The sequence below is a fragment of the Oncorhynchus kisutch genome, linkage group LG18 (assembly GCF_002021735.2).
Source record: "Oncorhynchus kisutch isolate 150728-3 linkage group LG18, Okis_V2, whole genome shotgun sequence".
Taxonomy (NCBI): domain Eukaryota; kingdom Metazoa; phylum Chordata; class Actinopteri; order Salmoniformes; family Salmonidae; genus Oncorhynchus; species Oncorhynchus kisutch.
Genome location: NC_034191.2, coordinates 16,535,265 through 16,543,857, shown reverse-complemented (window position 1 = coordinate 16,543,857; position 8,593 = coordinate 16,535,265). Strand labels below are relative to the sequence as shown.

The 8,593-nt window shown below is 45.1% G+C and overlaps 1 long non-coding RNA gene across 1 annotated transcript; it reads right to left on the bottom strand.

The window, feature by feature from the left end:
- Positions 1-773: 773 nt before the first annotated feature.
- Positions 774-5,569, bottom strand: LOC109875739 (uncharacterized). The gene is made up of 2 exons (XR_002252852.2): positions 5,197-5,569; positions 774-2,557 (listed from the first exon to the last, which is right to left on the bottom strand). It is a non-coding gene; the product is annotated as an uncharacterized LOC109875739 (long non-coding RNA).
- Positions 5,570-8,593: the final 3,024 nt, after the last annotated feature.

The following is an 8,593-nucleotide window of genomic DNA, read 5'->3' as shown; positions in this document are numbered from 1 at the left end:
ATTCACCAGTCTCAGCTTTAATGAGCCGTCTTATGCAGCTTCTAAGCTTTTTAAGGAGCACATTCTTAGATCATGTTCTTTCCCTTATCATCCTTGCCTACCCTCAGATTACAGGGCAGAGTCAAATCCAATTGATAGATTGTGACAGGAGGCCAATTTAGCATGTCTAATGATACGGAATGGGTAGTATTTTCAAATGATTTTCCTGAGGCTGTTTTACATGAGCCCTATGCAGTCAATTACTGCTGGATAACAAACTCAGATATAACTCCTCTTATGTATAAAATAGGCTAGGTCTATTCCATGTTAAGTCACAGATACTATCAAGTTCAATCCCAACATATTAAGGATAGCTTCAGACTTGTCTTTCAGACACAAATGTACAATCTTTTGTACCTCACTGAAGGACACATCCATAGCACCAGTCTCTCAATGTAAAGACCTTGGGCAACAGGGACATACAGTACACTTAGGGGCCAGTAGGGACTCTGTTCTCTTCAGTGTTCCTAGAGGATGCCAGGTGACTACTGCTCTATCTGCATTACTGCACATGGGTAAAGGTACACAGTGCCAGCAAATAGACTAGAGCAAGGGTATTCAACTCTTACCCTACAAGGTCCAGAGCCAGCTGGTTTTCTGTTTTACCCAAATGAGTTGCACCCACCTGGTGTCCCAGGCCTAAAGCAGTAGCAGAGTAGAGGGGGGAGGGCAAAAAAAGCAGTGGAACTGGCATCGAGGTCTAGAATAGAGTTTGAGGGGACTAGAACAACAAACAAGTCTTTCAGTTCTTTATTAACTGAAAAGGCTCATTGTCAAACATAAGGCACATATTTTCCTCATCTGCACAGATGTCATACTGAGCAACTCAAAAGTCAAAGTTGTCAGTAGCTTTAAAAAAGTACAAAGTGTGTAGCGCTGGGATTGTACATGGAATACAGTGTCATGTTCTCCTGTGACATATTCACAATCTGTCCAGTACAAACACCACATTCAATCAGGACAAAATCCTGAGTTGCATTCAACTATTCGAACAGACAGGACCAATTGCTGGCATGTTAAAATACGTTTCTTTTTCTTAAAAAAAATAAAAAATAAAAAATAAACACATTTGTGGATGTATACATTCTACAGACATAGCTTGGACTGCTGGTCTTTCTCATGTGACTTTAATCTTAAACACATTGCTCAACAATGCCAGTAGATTAATTTAGTCACACTTCCTCAACCTGTCACCTGATTAAAACATCCCCAGGTCAAACTTGGCAAGCTATGCCCTAAAAGTCCTTTTGTAAACAGGAAATTGAAACTAAGACAGCACCAGAACAAAAATTAATCCTACCGTTGTTACAGAGCAATTGATAGACATGTAATGCAGTGTTTCCCAACCCTGGTCCTCCAGTACCCCAACAGCAACCCACCTCATTCACCTCATTGAGGCTTGATGATCAGTTGAGTCAGGTGTGTTTGTCCAGGGTTTCAATAAAAAGGTGTACTGTTGGAGGTACTTGAAGACCAGGGTTGGCAAACACTGATGTAATGGACATAAGTTCCACCCTTGAGCCAACATGGCTGCCTTAGTTGCCACACATCTTCAGCCATCAAAAGGCACCTATGAAGCCACTACCATAATACCTCATTAAATCTGATTGTTTTGCAGCTCAATTCCCTCAAGGCAAAACTGCACTTGGGAGGACGCATCAATTAAGACAAATGGCAGGTCCCTGAGGACCGATATCGATATGAGAGAAAGAGGGATGAGAGCGAAAAGGTGGAATGGGGTGAGGATGGGATGAGTGACCAGAAAATGTCTATATGCATGTTATGCTGGCAGTCAGGGGGAGGGGTGGTTTGGGGTCATCCTTTGGGTGCAGCAAGTCTCTGGGTAAATTGGGACCCAGTCCATGGTGGCAGGGCAGGGGCATGCATCCCCATTGGGGCCCAGTAATCTTAGAGCCGGTCCCTACCCTTCCCCTTGGCCCAGAACTATTAGATATTGCTCCTATGGTGGAATTACAACTACACTGCTCAGGGCTCTCCAACGCTGTTCCTGGAGAGCTACCATCCTATAGGTTTAGGTTTTCCAGGAACAGGGTCGGAGTGAAGACCTACAGGACGGTAGCTCTCCAGGAACAGCGTTGGAGAACCCTGACACTGCTTATACCTATTAAAAACCTACAGACATACTAAAATTGAGGGGTTAGGGCCAAGGTGAGGGGTATGGAACTGGTCACTACTCTATGGCTCTGGGCATGGAGGCCACGTAGACAAAGACTACGATGAGCAGCACCACCACAGCCAACGTGGGTAGAACCACTGTGGCCACCTGCGACCGGGCCTCCTGCATGGCCGCCTTACGTTCCTTCTTGTCCCTGGACGTCTCCTTCTTGGGCTTCCCCTTCAGCTGCCTCATGGTGGTTCCCTCCCTGGGTGGACACACTGCAGCACTCAGCTAGGCTCAGCCAAATCTATCAGACAAATCCTGCAGGTGCAGTGACTGCCTCTACAGTTCTGGAGGTGCAGTTGGGTGGAGGTCCACTTGCTTGCCAACACCACGCACCTATGAGTAGGAGGAGAACATGCATTAATGAACATGTTTTCTATCAGACAGTGTCAATCACACTATGAACTAAGAATAGTGGGGTGGTTACTATACTTAACTAATCAGGCTACATCTATGCATTTTGATTAATTTATTGCCATCTTGGGTTAAGTCTGACTGACTTAAGTGAGACAAGAGAACTACATATCTATATTACACTTTTAGCCAAATCCACAAAAGTGGTAAAAAAAATGACCCCTCCTAAAAATGCTACTAACTGACCGTTAAGTTCATCCTCCTGTGGCCCGCACGTCTAACTTTGTTCACGCCGACAGAGTCATTGCACAAAATAGTACGCAGCATCATCTAGATGTGTGCGCAGCATCATCTGGATGTGTGCGCAGCATCATCTGGATGTGTACGCAGCATCATCTGGATGTGTACGCAGCATCATCTGGATGTGTGTGCAGCATCATCTGGATGTGTGTGCAGCATCATCTGGATGTGTGTGCAGCATCATCTGGATGTGTGTGCAGCATCATCTGGATGTGTACGCAGCATCATCTGGATATGTGCAACAAAAAGGTAAACATTTACCTTCTGCTACCATTTCTGTCAAGTCATCTACGCATACAGTTTGATGCATTCGTTCGATAAATCCAACATATGCACCACACCAGGCACTGCAACTGCCGGGGCAATGCAATGCTGCAAGGCAAACATAGCATTTAATTGGAAATTCATGTAATTCTGGTGTACCAAAATGCAATAATGTGATCGAGGTGTAATGGCAACGCTTTCACCGCAAGATTTCAGAAGAGAAATGACACCCGTCGCTATGGCAGCCCAACAACGGGCAGCAGAAATGCTGCACCTTGTTGGTACTTAACGTACAAAAAATCCATTCCCGGCTTCATAAAGTGATGCAGTGTAAACTCCCTCATTGTATATGCAAGGCATTCATGTCATATTCTCCTTTAGATAATATACTGTGGATTCTGGAAGACTGGTGAAGGCCAAGGCCCATTCTCAATATTCAGCAGTGTCATAGTGCCTGAAACATTCTTGGAGGTTGCTGCAGACGGGGAGAGTCTGGACCAGTCAGCAGTAGTTCCACACATTCAGATGTACAGTAGTGGACTACTGCTTTCAGATTGACTACAGTAGAAGAGCCTCTCCACACAGTCCTTCACATCACAGCAGTGACTTAGATAACCTAGGTCATGTTCAAAAAGAAAACATTTTCAAAGTGAATAAAACAGTGGTAGGCTAACTAAATAATGAAACAGGGAGGTTTGGTTGGACAAAAATAACCTTCATTTTCAGTGTGCCCCTATTGAACACAACCATGGTATTTTCTGATATATTTTTCAAATACTGTAACTATTTGGTCTAAGTTCTCTTGAAGACAACATTTGCTTCGAGTCTAGCGTTCCAGTCGCAAGGCATAATCAAAAAATTAACCAAGCAAAGTATCAAACAGTTCTTCGCCCTAAATGCCCTTGCGTTACGACAGCTCCTTCCACACGTGCATGCTGAGTTCAGACAAACTTTGTTAGACCTACAGAAACACCTATAAAAATGTAACCAACTGATAGGATAAACAAGCTGCATTCCTTGCCAAATTACAACAGTTTTATCACAAATTCAAAAATGGACTGATTGACTGAAGTGGCAAAATATGTTTGAACCAAGCTCTTTCCTGTTTCAGCATGACAATGCCCAAGTGTTAAAAACGAGGTCCACACAGAAATGGTTTGTCGAGATCAGTGTGGAAGAACTTGACTGGCATGCACAGAGCCCTGACCTCAACTCCATTGAACACCTTTGGGATGAATTGGAACGCAGACTGCGAGCCAGGCCTAATCATCCAACATCAGTGCCGGACCTCACTAATGCTCTTGTGGCTGAATGGAAGCAAGTCACCGGAGCAATGTCCCAACATCTAATGAAATGCATTTCCCGGAAGAGAGGAGGCTGTTAAAGTAGCAAGAGGGGGGCAACTCCATATGAATGCCCATGATTCTGGAGTGAGATGTTCGACGAGCAGTATGTATGCGTGTCCACATACTTTTGGTCATGTAGTGTGTGTTACAGGTAAGATACCAAACCACCTGGTGTTCAGCAAGATATAAAGCTTCATTTACAGCGGTTGTCCACACGGTAGATAATATGTGCACAGCATGTTGCTAATATGAAGCCACTTAGTTACCACTTATGTTCATGTAGACCGTAAGTATTTAGCTAGTTCGCCTAGTCTTTGGTTCTCGACGAGAAAGATCCACAAGTAGTCGACAGGAATTAAACCATTTTTTTAAAGTGTAATTTCACGTAATTATCTGGTTGATAGTTTTCCACCTTCCTCGTAGTTCAACAACTCCTCTACATGTGACCGACTAATATAGGCGACAATGTAATCATTTATTATCAGCGTATATTTCACCAATCATTAGCCTAATATAGCAAATAACTACGTTAAGAACGCCGAAAACATGGTTTCGAGTAGCCTAACGGTGGCTCATTCCCTAATGTTAGCTAGCTGGAACCCTGTAGCAATAACGTTATTGACGTTGGGTCATACTTGCGCCACCTCTCCCAGTCGAAAATATAACGAGGTTGCTAGCCAAGTAGCGTTACTTCAAATTACTTTTACTTACCTCCTTCAATTAACAATATCCACGTTTCAATGTTTTGTTTTCACAAAAGAAAGGAAAATAACATCCACCTTGAATTTGTAACGTTATGCGCTTCTGTTTTGCCCGTGTTTCACCAGGCTTCTGTTGCTCTACTACTCACTCCGCAGACTGCCCCTTGTACCTATGTCTATTGCCGCGTTCACTTACTAGTCGAGACTAGGAAACTCGGACATTTCCGACTTGCTATAAGTGCTGAAACGCGACACGTGTATACAGCAACTACAACCAGTTAGCAAGTCTGAAGTTTCCTTGTTCTGACTAGCAAGTGAACGCGGCATGTGGTCTGAACTCGGGAGATTACGTGGCAAACTGCAATAGAGCTCAGACAGAGAATGAGGCCAAATAGACTCACCAGTGCGCCCTATAGGGCGGGAGCGACATAGAAACTGTAGTACATATATATTTTCCTGTCTTGCACCTCTAGATGGGGTTAAATGTCCAATGTTACTAAGCAAAAGTTAGATTCATAAAATGGCGCCTATATTTTTTATCCTATGTATTATTTCTTACATTGTTACCCCACTAAATCTTTAGTCTTATTACATACAGCCGGGAAGAACTATTGGATATAAGAGCAACGTCAATTTACCAACATTACGACCAGAAATACGACTTTCCCCAGGCAGATCCTCTCTTCGGACCACCACCCAGGACAATGACGCAGAAGAGGCAGACGGAGCGGTCTTCCGGTCAGGCTTCGAAAACAGGCACATCGCTCTACACTCCCAAGTATACGACTCGCCAATGTCCAGTCTCTTGTCAACAAGGTAGACGAAATTCAAGCGAGGGTTGCCTTCCAGAGAGACATCTGAGATTGTAACATTTTCTGTTTCACGGAAACATGGCTCTCTCGGGATATGTTGTCGGAATCGGTTCAGCCACCGAGCTTCTCCATGCATCGCGCCGACAGAGATTAACACCTCTCTGGGAAGAGTAAGGGGTGGGGGTGTATGCTTTATGATTAACAACTCTTGGTGTAATCATAACAACATACAGGAACTCAAGTCCTTCTGCTCACCCTACCTAGAATTCCTTACAATTAAATGTCGGCCATTCTACCTACCAAGAGAATATTCCTCAGTTATTAGTCACAGCTGTGTACACCCCCCCCCCCTCAAGCAAACACCAAGACGGCCCTCAAGGAACTTCACTCGACTCTATGTAAACTGGAACCTATATATCCGGAGGCTGCATTTATTTTAGCTGGGGATTTTAACAAAGCAAATTTGAGAACAATGCTACCTAAATTTGATCAGCTAATTGATTGTATGACACGTAGGGCTAACACTCTCGCCCACTGCTACTCTAACTTCCGCAATGCATACAAAGCCCTCCCTTTGGCAAATCCGACCACGACGCCATCTTGCTTGTCCCGGCTTATAGGCAGAAACTCAAACAGGATGTACCAGTGTCGAGATCCATTCAATGCTGGCCTGACCAATCGGAAGCCACTCTCCAAGATTGTTTTGATCACATGGACTGGAATATGTTCCGATCAGCCTCAGAGGACAATATTGACCTATATGCTGACTTGGTGAGTGCGTTTATAAATAAGTGTATTGGATACGTCGTACTCACTGTGACCATTAAAACCTACCCTAACCAGAAACCGGGGATGGATGGTGGCATTCTCATAAAACTGAAACCGAGATCCACTGCATTTAACCATGGAAAGAGGCCTGGCAATATGTCTGAATATAAAAAGTGTAGTTATTCGCTCTGCAAGGCAATCAAACAAGCAAAATGCTCGTACAGGGACAAGATGGAGTCGCAATTCAACGGCTCAGAGACGAGACATATGTGGCTGGGTCTACAGGTAATCACAGACTACGTAAACAAAAACAGCCATGTCACAGACACTGACGTCACGCTTCCAGACAAACTAAACACCTTCTTTGCCCGCTTTGAGAATAATACAGTGCCACTGTCGCGGATCGCTAACAAAGCCTGCGCCCCCCCCCCCCCCCCCCCCCCCCCCCTCTCCTTCTCAGTGTCTGACACGAGTTAAACATGTTAACCCTCGCAAAGCTGCTGGCCCAGACGGCATCCTTAGCCGCTTCCTCAGAGCATGCGCAGACCAGCTGGCTGGTGTGTTTACAGACATATTTAATCGCTCCCTATCCCAGTCTGTTGTTTCTACATGCTTCAAGATGGCTACCATTGTTCCTGTACCCAAGAAGGCAAAGATAACTGAGCTAAATGACTACCGCCCCATAGCACTCACTTCTGTCATCATAAAGTGCTTTGAGAGGCTAATCAAGGATCATATCACCGCCACTTTACCAGCCACCCTAGATCCACTTCAGTTTGCATACCACACCAACAGGTCCACAGATGACGCAATCGCCATCACACTGCACACTGCACACTGCCCTATCCCATCTGGACAAAAATAATACCTATGTAAGAATGCTGTTCATTGACTACAGCTCAGCATTCAACACCATAGTACCCTCCAAGCTCATCATCAAGCTGGATGCCCTGGGTCTCAAACCCTCCCTGTGCAACTGGGTCCTGGACTTTCTGATGGGCCGCCCCCAGGTGGTGAAGGTAGGAAACAACATCTCCACTTCGCTGACCCTCAACACTGGGGCCCCACAAGGGTGTGTGCTCAGCCCTCTCCTGTACTCCCTGTTCACCCACGACTACATGGCCAGGCATACCTCCAACTCAATCATCAAGTTTGCAGACAACATAACAGTAGAGGGCTTGATCACCAACAATGACGAGACAGCCTACAGGGAGGAGGTGAGGGCACTCGGAGTGTGGTGTCAGGAAAACAACCTCTCACTCAACGTCAACAAAACAAAGGAGATGATTGTGGACTTCAGGAAACAGCAGAGGGAGCACCCCCCTCTCCACATCGAAGTGACACCAGTGGAGAAGGTGGAAAGTTTAAATTCTTGGGCGTACACATCACAGACAAAATGAAATGGTCCACCCACACAGACAGTGTGGTGAAGAAGACGCAATAGCGCCTCTTCAACATCAGGAGGCTGAAGAAATTTGACCTGTCACCCAAAACCCTGACAAACTTTTACAGATGCACAATCGAGAGCATCCTGACGGGCTGTATCACAGCCTGGTACGGCAACTGCACCACCCTCAACCGCAAGGCTCTCCAGAGGTTGGTGCGGTGTGCACAACGCATCACCGGGGGCGAACTATCTGCTCTCACTTTAAATAGTGCCACTTTAAATAATGCAACTTTAATAATGTTACATATCTTACATTGGCGTAACCCCACCGCCATCTCGCACATTACAAGACGAGAGACTCAGTTTGTTTTACTTTAACAACAAACTACCTAATAAAAGTTTACAGTAGTTTTCCTATTCATATCTGGATCCTGGGACGC